General features: G+C 34.4%; 1 non-coding gene across 1 annotated transcript; it reads right to left on the bottom strand.

Annotated features, from left to right (window-relative positions):
• Positions 1-1,171: 1,171 nt before the first annotated feature.
• On the bottom strand, positions 1,172-1,243 carry TRNAV-UAC (transfer RNA valine (anticodon UAC)). The gene has a single exon. It is a non-coding gene; the product is annotated as a tRNA-Val (tRNA).
• Between the last annotated feature and the right edge of the window lie 14,237 nt (positions 1,244-15,480).

The following is a 15,480-nucleotide window of genomic DNA, read 5'->3' as shown; positions in this document are numbered from 1 at the left end:
AAAGTTCTACTGATCTTTTCTAACACCCATTCATTTGTACGCCTTTCGGTATATAATATCTTCAACAGACTTCTGTAGCACCATCTCAAAAGCAGATATCCTTTTCTTATCTGAGGTCTTTAAGTTCTAAGTCTCACATCCATAGGTCGCTGTTGGAAAAACAACTGCAGCCAAAATCCTCAACTTTGTTCCCATGGAGATCAATCCATCCTTCCAGATTATTAGACAAGTCTCTGACTGTTGTTTTAGCCATTCCTAACCTTCTTCTGACGTCTTCTGAACAGCAGTTCTTCTAATTAATAATGCATCCCAGGTATTCAAACTTGCTGACTTCTTCAATTCTTTCTCCATTAAGGTACACTTGTTTCTCAAGAGCTTCCTTGTTTGTATTTCCTTTGAGAACCATTAGTTTTGTCTTGCTAGAATTGAGTTGAAGTCCTCTGTTATTACTGATCTTGTTAACTCTGTCAAGAATTAGTCCTAGTTCTTCCATGTCATTACAAAGGAGTACTGTATCATCTGCATATCTCAGATTACTGATCAATCTACCACCTATCCTAATTCCTGTCTGGAGTTTATCTATTGCTTCACGCATAATGTCCTCCGTATATATTCCAAACAAGTGAGGAGAAAGTAAACATCCTTGTCTTACTCATTTCCAACCTGAAACCAGCCAGTCAGTCAATCCAACATCAGTTCTTACCGTGGCTTCTTGCTCCCTGTACAAGTTGGCTATCAACCGGATTGTGTGTTGAGAGGAAAATCCATTCTTTTCATTACTTCCCACAGTTTCACATGCTCAACACAGTCAAAAGCTTTAGAGTAGTCTAAGAAATACATTACCAGAGGAAGTCTAAATTCTTCATATTTTTCTATGATCTGTCTAAAGCAAAGGATCTGATTTCTGGTGCCCTTACCTTTCCTAAAATCTGCTTGTTCCTCGGGAATCTCTGCCTCAACTTTGTCCATTTCTATTTAGCATGATCTTCAATAAAATTTTGCTTGCATGAGATACTAAACTAATAGTTCTACAAGTTCTTGCACGCTTTCATATCTCCTTTCTTATGTAGTGGTAGGAAAACAGACTTCTTCCAGTCTCTAGGCCATGATCCTGTCTCCCATATCCTTGAATTCAATCTACAAATTAATAATGTAATATAAAATAAAGCGATATTCCGCTCGGAATCGAACCGAGGACCTTGCGCGTGTAAAGCGCATGTGATAACCACTACACCACGAGAACTTGTAGTAAACGCTTCTATATATCCAATAAAAAGATTATTTCTGAATGATATTTAATGATCTTTGGATATTTTTGCTCGCTGATGTGTAAAACAAGTCATTTATGCAAAATTATAATCAAACAAATACAAGTGAAATTTGTTTGATTATACTTTTGCATGAATTCGATATCGCTGTAAACTTCAAATGCTTGCGTAATTGTTTCTGAGCTTCTACGTATCTATCTATAGATCGTGTAGAAATAAATTCCGAGATATAAATGAAATGTAATACATTTTACATTTTCAAGAAGATAAATAATAAAAACAAGTGAAATGAGATTCATGAGCACTGCAAGTTCTAAACAATTAACTAAATATAAACTAATTGGAAAAAGAGTAGGCGGGGTAGACCTCAAAAGAGGCTAAGGTGGATAACGTGACCAAATAAATCAATATTGTATATACCCGTATTTAGCGTTATGATATTGACGAATAAATGGATATAATAAAAATAAAAACAAACTGCTCTCGCTCGAACCTTGCGTGTATCAGGCTCACGTGATAATCGCTACACCACGAGAACCCATGTGAGGCGGTCTCCATATAATAATAATAAAACAATATCATCATTGATACCTAAAGTAAATGTGATTCACTTAAAAACCAATAAACTTGAACAAAGTTCAAGTTTATTGGTTTTTAAGTGATTATAAATCATTGTTTTTGATCACATGGAATTTATTTCCAACTACAAAGCTTATTAGTTTCTTTATTAGAAAAGACTTCTTACAACATTTCAGAAGCTACAAATACAAAAATAGGGAAAGAAAAGTGGAATATAGTTTCCTTAATTAAATCTTATATTAATTTTATATTTATTTTATATTATAAATAAATTAAATATGATTTCATTTGCATCAAGCCAAACCGGAGCACCTGTCATAATATACCAAATTGTTTGGTATATTACTGACATTTGTCTGTTTATAAATATGTTTGAAAAATAATTAAAAAATTAATAATAAATCATAAATATAAATAAAATAACCAAAGTAATTTGGTCGTACCTCCCTTGATGATTGATTTTATTCTAGTGGAGTTAACGAAATAAGGATTACATTCATTACACGCTTCACAAAAAAAAATTTCGCCTTCCCCTCAAAAATAAATAATGCAATCAGCTTGCTTTAAATTCTTTTTCATTTGACCACAATTACTTCGCTGACTACGGTTTATGCAACGACTTTGTTGCTGTTACAATGCTCCTATAGCCTTCTTATTAAGTTTGCAACACACACACATTCACGTATCTCACTCAAATGTTCTATAGTTATTCTTAGGTGAGAAGCAATGAATTTCATCACCTTGTGTGTGCGCCCACTGCACATATTGTAGGCCTAAAATGGATTGAAAAATGGATTTATGATCGATGTCAAAGTTCGGATTTTCAAGATGACTAAAGGGACTTCAAAAATTATCAGTTACCTCAACTGTCATTCTCCTATAAAAGATACTAACCCCCATTTGGGTTATGCCAACGCTTACGATTTTCTGTTACGGGATTATTTAGTCGAATTAGTGGGCTAGATTCTATGTGGTTTTAATTTTGAAACATTTTAATAATATGAACATCCAACATTTTTAACTTCGCTGAGAAACATTACGATAACCGCGACAAATGTGTTATTACATGAGAACGTACCAAGTTGCTTTCGTGCATCGGAAACAGTTCCCGTATATAGAAAATGGTAATAACTCCCAGTTTGGGTGAATGTTGTAATCTACTGAACTATTTATTTTCATATACATACGTCTATTGAGCATCTCCCTAACTAGGTATGAAATTACGTCTATGCCACTAAACAATTGTCGGAAAAAATTGATTAATTAAGGAAATAGAGGTACACTTATATAATTGAAATATGTATATGAGCAACTAAAAATTGAATGAGACTTTATCATTGTGTTTACGATATGTTACTATGACAACACCAATGGAATGGCACCAAAGAAGAATTTTTTCTAAACAAATACACCATTTGGCATGCTTTGTGTGTATAAATTACAAACTGTTTACAGAATAATTTTGAACATCATCTGTATAAATTAATATCTATAAATGTATGCATCTTCACTGGACACCCACAGATGCCGTATGGTCACTCCGATTCTCGGTGATGTGCCATTCCAGGTCTCGCCATGTAGTTGAGTCCCTCAACTGTTTGCTTTTCTGGAGACTTCAACTCTATGAAGATTAGTTGCTCCACACACACACACACACACACACACACACACACACACACCATCCATCCTCCCATTGATGGTTTATCCCTTGCTCTTTTTCCAGGAACTTTACCTTCTATTACTGTTCTGAGAAGTCCTCCTTCCATCCTTCCAATGTGTCCAAAATATTTTAACTTTCTTTTGTCAATATCCTTTAGGAAAGGTGAAGATGAAAACGTCTTCACCTTTCCTAAATACGTATTCTGCACCTCAGAAAGCGATTCTTGCATCGTTTTGCTGTACAAGAGAGCAGTTTGCAGTTACAACTATTTAAAGCAATAATAATATTATCATTCTAAAAGCATCCACGTCGCTGTGGCATGAGAATATCGGAGGATGTCAATATTTAGAAGATGCATTACTTTTATTGACCGATGTGCAGTCATAGCCCTGCTTACTGGAGTCCTGAAGTGGCTTAAAAATCATGTCTGATCTCTGAAACATAATTCTCGGTTTATTAATAACCCTAGACAAAACTACCAATAACATGCGATAGGTTCACAATCTTTCTTTGGATTAGCATAAAAGTGTTTTTAATTTACTCTTTCTCTTCTTTCTACGTTCATCTACTTTCGATGCCGTACTCAAAAGTGGAGATCAGCAAAACTGCAACCGTTAAAATAAAAGACTTTGTTACTCAAGTTATTTTTAGAAATTTCTTCAAAGGCAGTTCAGAAATGATCTTATTCTAAATCATTCTTACCGAAAGAAAATTCCCTAGGGGGTTTAAAACTGAAATAAGAAACTAGAGCAACTTCTTTAAGCACTTTTTGAAGACAAATTGGTATTGGTGATGTGCGAATTAATTTTAGTACTTCTCTCTATGCAATGCTTTAACCAGGTATGATGATAAAAAGTGCTTATTTGCATAATTTTCTTTTCTGTTTTCTATTATTGTAATCTGGGCTTGTAATACCATCGTATTGATTGAACTAACAACGCCTCATCCTCAACCCTCTTTGCTGACAAATCAGGAAGGAATATTTCACGTTTATTCAATTCAATTGCATGCGATTATTTTTTTTTTCAGCTCAAAATTAAGCATTTCCAGATAAAACGTATATAATGCTAGGGTTATTCTTTTTCGTGTAACTTAAACAGCTGAGTTATTACCAGATTGTTTTCTCTAGTAGTACCAGGAGAAAAACAATCTAAATATTTCGCTATACCACGCAATTGTTTGCTATAGCATGTATCCTCCAAACCAACTGAGTTATTACCAAATAAAACGTATTACCACATCACACCCATTAATTGGATACAGAAATACTCTTTATTTATTCAACTAAGCATGCCTGTGTATTACTAAGTGATAGTAATCCACATGCATGCTTATCACATTAAAAGTGATAATTTCTTTATCACTTTTCCTTTAATCTTCATCCGTTTTCATTACAGTTATCGGGCATATGATTTGGGGGCATTTTCTTTTTTTAATCTTGACCTTTCAACGTTAAAGAAACGGTATTCATATTGATGTGAGAGGAAATTTCATATTCTCCATTGCATGTAACTTTCATTTTGATTTTTTTTTTCAGTATTATGTACGGTAATATTATGTATTATAAACATGATACATTTATTGTGACCCATAAAGAGGAAAACTTTTAACAGCAATCTTCGTAAGATTTGCTTAATAAAAGGAGTACAATGAAACGCACCTTGCTCATAATTGCATACTAAGCTTGTAGAAGTGGAGCAGAATAAACTTAATGTACTGGAATTGAATGCAGTTCCAACGAACCATACGCGAGTTGGTGAGTCATAACTGTTAGCAAGTCCTTACTTCTGTACCGTGGGAACTATTCTAAATATAACACTGGATTGTATTCAAGTAGCGAGACCATGCATTCTAAATATGAACGGTTTGACGCGTCTTTTAACTCTCTCATTAAATTCAACAGGTACATGCTCTAAATATTTTCTTCAAGCATAATCACTTCAAGGAAGTCTTATAGTCATCCGCTATGCTATGCATGGAGCACATATGATGCTTGTAGCGATCGTAAACCCTCTTTTCCACTAAAACCAGACAAATCTAAATCAACATAGTTTAACTAAAAATGCGCACTAATTTTTTCAAAGGCTTCATTTCTCGTAACCAAAAAGATCAGTCATTTCTCTGATTGTTTTTGCCACCTAAAAGAACTATCATTATTTTTATGGAAATCTTACCCATGAAAGTTTGTAGATCTCTATTGTGCTTTCGAATAGTGAGTGGACCGAGAATAAAAATATTAAAAGATTTAGTTAGCCCAGCTTGAATTAAAGCATAGTGGTAATAGTCTTGGTACTTTCGCAATATGAAAGGAGAATATTTTGTTGTCCATTATTCAGTTTGCATAATTTAGATTGTACTTAAGAAGAGTCCTGAAAATCACCGGAAAGGCATGGGTAAACAATTCGATATTGAGACGAATAAACAAAATAATGGGTAAGATTGAAGTTTTGATGATAATGAAAGTTCTTGACTAAATGCAAGGTTAGTAAGCATATTTAAGAAGAAATAAATAATAATCAATTATTTATTTATTTATTTACAAAAACTTAAGTAAGATTTCTTTATATAGAGTTCTCCAATTGCGAAGTGCATCATCAGTATAAAATTAAAATTTTGAACAAGAAGTGATCAAATATAACCGAAGAATCAACGTGTCTCGTGAACGTGAATAATGCAGAATAGCAAGAGCTGAATTGTTGAATTGCTAAATTCCTAACAATGGTAAAATAACAATAATATTTTTAGTACAACACCAAGGCAACTCGTATCAAAGGTGGACAAGCTCCCTCACTATCCTTCATATTTTGTCATAATGTAAAAACACAGCCCCTAGGGGACGTAGTACTGTAATTACATTATGAAGAGAGGTCACTACCCAGACCGGTTTCAACCTTTTTTTGAGGTCTCAAAAAAGTGACCTCTCCTCATAATATAATTACAGTATTACATCCCCTAGGGGCTGTGTTTTTACATTATGAGAAAATATTAAGGATAGTGAGAGAGCTTGCTCCACCTTTGATACGAGTTGCCTTGGTGTCGTACTACGAAGTGGTTATTTACACTTGGATTTGCCGATAGTTTTTCGGTATGAAACTCAGAGCTTAGTCCTAGTTCTTAGAGTTTCGCTTACTGGCAGATAAACATCAAAGGATTTGTATCCCCTTCATTATTATTAAGGTTGCCAGAAAAATAGCCTTTTGGCTTTTATTCTATGTTATAATATACAGACACGCCTTTATGGCATTCATATAGTGAAGGTATGTAAGTTCTTTTCACTTAAACCTTGTTATCTTCGGTGGTAAAAGTCCTTTTTAGGATTTCCAGGATAACAAATTGCAATGCCAATGAAGCTTTAACTGAGGCTCGGCTATTGCCGTTACCCAGCCATGACTAGAGCTTTAGGCTCAATAACACCCCATCCACACAGATTTTCTTCATTCAGATGACGGGATAAAGAGTCAAGGACTCAGTCCATCGCCCAGTTCTTAAACCTCTTCCAGGTTTACCTACTCACTGATGAGACCTCAGAAATGGTTGAAACCGGTCTGGGTAGTGACCTCTCCTCATAATGTAATAATTACAGTATTACATCCCCTAGGGGCTGTGTTTTAACATTATGAGAAAATATCAAGGATACTGAGGGATCTTGCTCCACCTTTAATAATATTTTTTATTGATTTCTATAAAATATTTACACAATTACAATAATCGTCTTCAGTGACTTTCCAACTTGTAATTTTTTCAAAATTCAGCACTAAGTGCTGTATGTATATGTGATTCATTTTCTACATTGCATTTCAATTAAAATTTTGATAACAATACTTTTTTTGCATCTATAATTACAACACGTGTTCTTCTAATTTTAACAATGAAGATTATACAGAATTTTTGAATAATGGAATTATTTTTTTAACTGTAATAACATTTATTTATTTATCATCATGCAGAGTATTTACATATACAGTATATAGTATACTATTACATTTCCCGTTCAGTACTAAATTTAAAGTAGTGTGATTTTTTTTAAATATAAATATACATTTTTTTTTCAATATCAATATCACAGCTTATTATTTTACAGCCTATTTGCATAAACACAATTTTTTTAATATTAGTATCTTCATTATTATTGTACTCCTTACTGACTGTTTTGTTACATAATCTGCAGTCTTTGATTATGAGGATTTCGTGTAGATAAGTGAGGCGGATTAATCCCACCTACTTCGAAGCTCGGGTTAGCTTTTATGAAGAGAGTGGGATTAGCCTTCACTATTTATGTTGTTGTTACTGTTTACGTATAGGATGTAGGCATTGGATGCTGGTGATTTGTGATGCGTATATTAGTGTTAATGGTATATTAACTTTGTTGGTATATTTTCCAGAGTTCGTGTTTTAATGTTCTTGGTAGGTTGTTGAGTTGCGTGGGCATCTGATGTGATCTCACAAAAGAACCGTATGAGTTGTTAAAGGGTGTAGGGATGTAGAGAGTTGTTGTAGGTCGTGTTATACGATATGTGTCTCTGTTGTTTCGATAGGTGATGTTGAAGTAATTTCTTATTAATGTTATGTAGTATTTCAGGTTTTAATGTTCAGGATTCTGTGTCGCCACGTGCTGGTCGGATATTGGTTGTTGCGTAATGAGGTGTCCAAATCACTGTTGGCCCAATTTTCCTATGTAATATTTCTAATTATGTTAGGTTTGATGTGTTTGTATCACGAGAACAGTTTCCCATAAAGGAAATAATCTTAGTCACTTGGCCATGTGGTGAGATTCCACAGTTCCCTGTGCCACGGTAAAAAAAAAAAAAAAAAAAAATCTTATGCAACGTTTGTATTCATACACTTATTCTTTCTAAGAAAACGGCTTCTATGTGGGACCTTGGTCATTTTCAAAGAACACTGCGTTTGAAATTTAATATAATCTAGATGTTCCTAACGACTAACAGCTTCAAGTCTTCTGTCTAGGCAGAAGTAGTATTGAATATGGGTGTAATAGATTTCATAAAATCCAGGGTAGGTAAACTGGCCTTCGCCTTTCCTTTGTAGTCGCGAAAGGTTTCAAGTTTGTTGATGAAGCAACGGCTACTTGAATGCCAATCTACCTTGTACTTTGGAGATGCTTTTGGATGTGATCACAGTCGTATACAAGATGGCGAAACGCATCTCAGAATTACTTAAATCCAAGTAGTCTTTCGTCATCAACAAACATTTCACACCCTGCAAAAGGTAGACCTTTTGCAGAGTGCGGAAAGTTTGTTTCCTCCTGCTTCGTACAAATCCGTAGATCTGCTGATCTTCATTGTGAAAAACACTATATTAAATTCCATGAGCCAGAACAATCTGGATTTGCTCAAAATCCATTTGTTTGTACCCTTGCTCGTTATTTTAAACTTTGCTGATGGTTCACTTGAGAGAAAATTCTATGTAAATAAATTGTCTCACATTAGTGTTTCATTATTATTTATTTCTTTAATGCAAATGTTATCTATTGATATTATTTTTGAAAAGCTGGAAGTCGTAGTATTTTTTTGGAAAAAAAAACACCGTTCCAGAGAACAGTGTAGATGGAATTGATAGTCGAATGAGAGTTGTAAGTTCGGTGGATTAGCAATTCAAGTGTAAAAGGATATTGGACAACTTTTTCTCTCGTTATTATAGGTTTGAAAAAGATGGAAGGAAATAATAGATGCCAGTTCTGTTGAATGGTGCATATGGAAATATCTACAGAAAAGACAGAATGCAAGGACTGATCATCTCTGGAAGAAGAGCCGAGCCTTCATTTAGGACAAATGCCTTCTTATGAACAACCCCAGAATTTTTAGAAAGTTTAATGCACTGTCCTAAATGTGAGAGTCATAGTCCAACGTTGGGAGGATTTGAAATTTGGATAAAGTTAAAATTGTACAAAAAGAACACCTCTAAAAGTAACATCTATAAAGACCGAAATATCAAGCCAAATATTTGAACGAAAAGGGTGATATAGTAGTGAGATGTTTCGGGCGGAAAAGATTAGGGATAAGTGTCAGTTTGAAAGAGAGACAGAGAGATCTTGTCTTGATTTGCTGACATAAGCGTGGAAAAGCTATTGAGAGAAAAACGTTAGGATTTTCGGGATAAAAAAAGGACAAAATTTTGTTTTGGAAACATTGCAAGCGACTGGATTGTTATCACTTAATTGAATGATGGTTAGAAGATCGGTGTTTAGGGAACTTATTGTAGATCTTGAAGCTTTCAGACGTTTGAGCATTGCAAGGCTTTGTCGTATGGACAAGAGGAATGGAGAGTGTTTTCAGCAAAATGTTTACTTCGGCTGATAACACTTGACTGGCGGAATCCATATTGTCTTCAGGTATTGAAGATGATAATGATCTCAGTTGCTTTAGACAATACCAAGGAGAGCAATAAGTGAATGTTCAATAATTGCAGGTTTTAAGCTGTTGGGAGGGGGGGGGGATATATTATTAGCTTTGTGAAACGTATCTCTGCAGACAGCCGGATCTCTTCAACAGCGTTGAAAACTTATTTCGACCTTTCAATTAAGGCTGTGTTAGTCCGTCTTATGGTCCTCAATCCGCTTAATTATAACGACTGTTTGATATTAACTTTTAACTTTCCGTGCATTCTAAAAATACCTCATCTTATTTTTGTGGTTACAATTTATTGTGTAGATCGAACAAAGGAATGAATTATACATGAATTCATAATACACAAGGTTAAAACTTGTGTTATCTTTGAACAGATGAATTCTGTCTGAATATCTTTGTTCGTGATTCGGTTGTAATCATTTAACACGTGTGAGCGACCCCCCCCCGTGCGATAATCCACACCATACAGAGCAAAACTATGTATTATGAGAGGTGTAAAAGTCAGCAATAAATTCAGCCATGCGCGACATAAAGGTGCCTTCCCAAATTACTTTTTTGACTGCAAGATCAACAGCGTAGAGAAGAAGAAGAAATAAAAGAATACTACTACTTTACTCCCCCATGTGAAGGAAACGGTACAGGAAGAAAGTAGATCGGCAGCGCATAATACAACGAATCAACTCTTGGATACCCGATGCCTACCGTGACGGAAACGGCTTTTATCATAGACAACACGTACTCTTGCAATTTTCTCTTTGACTTCTCATGGTGGCTCAAGCAAGGATAATAACATTTTATCTCTAATTCGCAGTGAAGTAAAAAACATAATCTGACGTTGCTAACCTTCCGAGAGATCCGTCGCTCGTCTGAGATCGAATATCTAAATAAAGTCGAAGTGAGCAGTTAATTTATCTCGCTGTTTCTTCAATTTAATGTTATTGTTTCTCCAACTAATAAGCAAATAGTGAAGATTTGCGGACCACTAAAAGACATTCACAAACGATGTCAGCAATAATATTCAAAACACAGTTTGTTGGTTGGAGGGAGTATACGTAACAGACACACCTATACACAGCCAAGCAGGCTGGCATTATTAATAGTATAATTATTAATAATAATTCTACAAACAGTATACCGTTGGCTCCTGTATGATAATTTTTTTCTTCCAGTTTTAACGCTCGCAAGAGGGGAAATTTATTTCCCCTCTTGAGAGCGGAAAAATTGGTGTTTCACTCAAGTTTCCTTTAGTGAAACACCGATTTCACTAAAGGAAAAATACTGCCACATTTGTATGAGCCTTTTACAGTCTTGAATGTAACCTTTATATTTCATGTTTTTGATTTTCGTTCCAAAACAAAGGAAGATTGCGAGTCTTTGCTTCGCCCATCAAATTATTAAATGCTATTAAATAAAAATAAATAAGCACATCAAATATCGATTATGTAGCAATCGTACTGATTTTTTTTAAATTGTAAATTTGCTTGAGAATTTCAAACACATCTTTGTGCAAATTATTTCCACTTTCTCACTGAAATTATTTTTTAATAATCTTACATCAGCCAAGCCCGAGGAATAGCACCAACTTAACGTACAAATAGCTCTCCTAATATTTCATCTGTTCTACGATGTCGTCGCTCCTGCAATAGTTTCATATATTAGAAGGCTATCGCCTTCTAATACATGAAACATATTGAAGATATGCGAGGTTTCTTAAAAGTTACTTAAGATAGTGGAATAATAAGAAGAAATGAATGAAATCTAAAAATTACGCAAAATACAAAGAAACATCATTGTGTCTTGTTTATTTCCCAATCCCCTCTGCGTTAACGATTTGCTCACGACACCACTACCGATGTTCGTAATATTTGTTGTATGTTTGTGTGTAATTTACCTTCTTTATTTTCTTCATCTCTCCCATGCTCTGCGCTTTCTATCATGGTTTCGATCGAAATGCATTAGTGGGTCCTATGGGACTGCATTAAAACCGAGATCTCTGAAATAAGCCGTGAATATTTTGTTAGGAAGACGCATTATGTGCATTTCTAATTAACTTAGTTTATTTATTCGCTAATTTATAACATCGTTAATTTTCAATAATTTTTATATTCCGATTTCTTGTCTTCCGAAAGACACAGGATTCATTGTACATTTGTTAGATAATTTCAAAATTATTCTTCTATACGTACACTCAAGAGAGAGAGAGAGAGAGAGAGAGATTCACTTTTAATAGTATACATCGCATTTTCTTAATACGCTTTTGGTTTTTTCATGGCTGGTGAGGATTGCAATCATTTTTTGTTAACATTTTCAACGGTGTCAGATCATCCGAGAATAGGGAACCGAACATCATTTCTATTACGTTTTACTGTAAATATTTTCCGGAATTATTTATATTTTATTATGTATTTCTAAATTTCGTATTTTGCCCTTTTCTTTGATTTAATTCTGAAACGGACTTTTTCTGTACGTCCATGGATTAAAGATTTTTTTTGCATTTTTGTTGATTTTATATACTTTTGTATTTTATTTATTTTCTGTTTAGTCGCAGATCTGCTCTACAGAGTAAACATGGAATTTTTCTAAAACACTATAGGCCTCCAATAATAATAATTAGAGACATTTGGATCAATTGTTTTAATACTTAGTTCACTAAAACTAGGCGATAATACCAGTTCATATGTAATAAATTTTAATAAAATTACTTACTCAACTTGTGTGTTCGTATCATTTGGATAATCATTGGAGAAGTATATTCAGTTAATTATGGTCTTTCTTATTTCATTCAAGTTTTAAGTTTCAAGTTTTAAGCCTTTCTCTGGAGACATGGAATTTTTTATTCTATATTTTTTACTTTCTAAATTTAGGTTCCAATGGTTGATCACTGAATTAGATTCCTGCACTCAGGAATAGCAGTGGAAAATTCATTCTGTTGCAGTGTTTGTATTTGCTTTTACGTTAGGTTTTCGGTTATTAATTTTAACATCAGTTACCCCTTGCTCTTTATACAGTGCTTATCCATAACGTGATCCCGTTCAGATTGTTTACATTAAATCATTTTTGTTTTGAATTGTTTGGTTTTTAAATGAATAATGGATCCATTATTCATTTTTATTGGTGTTTTAGAAAAGAAAAATAAAATGGATAAATCAATTTAATTTCTCTTTAACATTTTAGGTGCTTCACGAAATGTGTTCTACTCGATTCTTTTGTTTTTCCTGCTGGAGAATTTTTTCTGAAATTTAGTTTGAAATAAGGCTAATTGTTTTTAAATTTATCGAATCATCTCAATTTTAATGCAAATAGTAATCAACGCTATTCAAACTGATACAAAATTATAGTTTTATGTTACAAATGACAATGCAGTACATTATACGACTTCTATTATATGACTTCTAACGTAAGCTAAAAAGTAAGAAGATGACTCGAGAAAATAATTAAAAGGTTCAATGATTTTGGCTTAAATACTGCTGTTTATTTGCCATTATAACGTGTAATTTTTCTGCATCATTTGAATTGTTTTGAATCATTTTTGCCCTTAAATATTTTTTTAATTTCAACCAAAACGGAGCGCTCAACAAATTGACTAGCGATCCTAATAAATTTGTTGACCTATCATTTGAGATCAAACGAATCACATTTGATTCGTTTGATCTCAAACGAATACCATTGTCATGATACTTTCGTGACAATGCTATTTTATACATATGTGAGATGTTAGATTTCATTACCGTTTGTAGTCAGCAACTAAAATTCCTATCAGTTTTGTATCTTTCGCTTTCATCTTTGCTCTTTCTTCTCAGTGTAACTTCAAATCCAAATTAAAGTAAGCGAAGACAAATACTGTCATTTAGCCTTTCCATTATTGTTTTTATTCTCTCCGTCTTGTTTATTTGCAACGATTTCAACCACCGCACTGGAACCAATCTCAAGTATTCACGACATCTCATTTCCTTAATAGGAACTGCAAAGAGAAAAACAGGAACTTGGTGACTTTGGTGGATTTTAGCCTCACACATTGATGTCACAATTCTCTAAAGCACGCTAAATACGACATCATGGAACGTATTTGTTCTCCCTTTAACAACTTACCAGTATCCGTAAACTCTGCTTGGAAACAATTACTATGGGATTATCTTTGTCAATAACAACGTATCGCTGGCAATGCATTGGTAAATATCTGGAGAATAGACGTCCAGAGAAATAGAAAGAATGGGGAGGAAGAGAAAAGAGGCGAAAAAATCTATTATCTTGCTATCGTGGGCTATTGAATTCCCAAGTGTCTTGTGTTCGCTTAAGCAGAAAAGACAAGGAAACACGAACATATATGTTATGGTGTCTTGTTTGATTATCACGCTCTTTTGAAAAGTCTCTATAAAAATAAAAATCCTAAGAAAGAGCATGAACGTTTTCTTTCTACATCACGTGATCGCTTTTACTCAGAGGGATTCAGAAAGAATTTTATCAAAAATAATAATTTTTCTGTTTAACAAAAGAGAAAAAACTAGGAAAGAAAGCAGGGAAACTCAATAATGAGTGGAAAAGAAAGGAGTATAAATTCCTAAAATCTAAACTTCTTACACAAAACTGTAAACTGGAAATCTCTTTTTTTTTCTTTTCTTTTAAATGTTGGGCCCATATAAAGGTTAGTTGGTCAACCTATAGTACGTTAGTACCGTATATGGGTGATGGGTTGTGAAAGGAGAAACTTGTTTGCATTTAATTTGAATGCCTGTATATTGTATTCCTTTGGAAATACGTCAGGGGAGAAGACTGTTCCACAGTACTGCAGTAGCAGGGATGAATGAGGAGGAGAAGAAACTTGTTCTGTGGGTTTCGAGGTGTATTGTAAAAGGAAGTTGAGCGGCAGCTGTACGTGTTTCTATGGGCTTAATACAGGGTGGGGGAATTATTGATGCTGTTTCAGATGACCCTTTCCCGTGAAAGTATTTATAGAATATACAGATTGCAGAGACCAAGCGTCTATGTGAAAGCGGGGGAAGCGAGTTGGTGAGGGATGGGTCATTTATTAGTCTAATTGCTCTCCTCTGTATTTTCAAGCATTTTGAGGGATGTTTTTGGAGCCCCACTCCAGATGTGAGAGCAGTATTCAAGAGCTGGGCGGATTTGTGATTTGTATAGTGTTAACAGCTGTTTAGAGGTGAAGTAGCATCTTGAGCGAAAGAGAAAACCTAGTTTTTTGGAAGCTGTGGATGCAATGGTTGTGATGTGTTTATGCCAGGAGAAGCTTGATGTCAAGGTAATTCCAAGAAGAGAAATTTCGTCTTGTCTGTGAATTTGAGTGTTATCGAAAACAATACTGGGGGGAAATGGTTCTTTTTTGTGAGAAATAAGACAGAACTGGGTTTTACTAGCGTTGAAGATGATAAGGTTGTCTGAGCCTCATCGGAGGATGGCTCGTAGGTCAGAATTAAGGGCAGTGGTGGTTGATGTTCTGTGAGTTGAGGTGAGTTGTGTAGGGGTTTGTCAAATGAAATGGAGGAATGTAGTGTGCTGTCATCTGCAAAACTGTGTATTGGGTTAGAGGTCAACTGAAGTAGGTCATTGATATATAGAAGGAAGAGGGTCGGTGAGAGATCTGAGCCTTGAG

This window comes from Typopeltis vanoorti, chromosome 22, assembly GCF_054136105.1.
Source record: "Typopeltis vanoorti isolate ZY-2024b chromosome 22, IOZ_Tvanoo_1.0, whole genome shotgun sequence".
In the NCBI taxonomy this organism is placed as follows: Eukaryota; Metazoa; Arthropoda; class Arachnida; order Uropygi; family Thelyphonidae; genus Typopeltis; species Typopeltis vanoorti.
The sequence above is the reverse complement of the archived record's forward strand: the minus strand, read 5'-3'. Positions and strand labels throughout refer to the sequence as shown.